Source organism: Penaeus monodon, chromosome 15 (genome assembly GCF_015228065.2).
Source record: "Penaeus monodon isolate SGIC_2016 chromosome 15, NSTDA_Pmon_1, whole genome shotgun sequence".
NCBI lineage: Eukaryota > Metazoa > Arthropoda > Malacostraca > Decapoda > Penaeidae > Penaeus > Penaeus monodon.
The window spans coordinates 26,265,856-26,266,739 of record NC_051400.1 but is presented as its reverse complement, the minus strand read 5'-3'; positions in this window follow the sequence as shown (position 1 = coordinate 26,266,739).

Here is an 884-nt window from a genome sequence, read left to right as displayed (position 1 = left end):
TATTTTCTCAATTTTCAACACGTTTTTTTCTTTCCGTATTTCTTTTAAAACCCTTTGTAGTAAACTTGAATAACCAACCTATCAGCATTTCATGATTGATTTTTAAATAAGAAAGAAGCAGCTGAAAGTAATTGCTGTTTTTAGTAAATCAGTGACCTAAGTTTCACAGCACAAACTCTTTGCAAGGTATATTAATCACATAAAACTTAACCCCTCCCCCGAGTTATGTTTGCATCTGTAAATCTTAGTGTGTCGTGTATTCTGCTGCACTCCATTTCCGTAGCAGTTGAAGCAGTTTTAGCTTGGGCTTCTGTATCTATTTCTTTTTATAGAGTTTTTAAAGGTCTTTGCATGCATTGTGACAGTTGTTGAAAAATCAGAATGAAGTTATGGTGCAGTAGCACACATATAGTTTGGTATCATTATTACATAATTGCAATTAAGATATATTTTGCCTTTTTACAGAATTACTTAAACTCATAAGTATTTTTTTGAGCCTTTTTATCTGACATATAAGAAGATGGGTCAAGTGTTTTTATGTGATGTTGTATTTTAAAGTTTTTAAATGTATTTTAGTTGCTAAATATTTTTTTTCAGGCTTAGGAATAGGGGAAAAGACAAAGTATTTGATATTTCTCTTTTGTTTTCTGAAAGTTTCTTAATATTACTAGTGATTGAGGATGTTTTGTTGAATACAGAATTTTCCAATGTATTTTAAAGTTTTTTAAAAAAAAAAATTTTTTTTTTTTTTTTTTTTCTTTTCCCCCCCTTTTTTTTTTTCCCCCCTTTTTTTTCTTTTTTTTTTTTTTTTTTTTTTTTTCCCTTTTTTTTTTTCCCTTTTTTTTTTTTCTTTCCCCTTTTTTCTTTTCCCCTTTCCTTTTTTT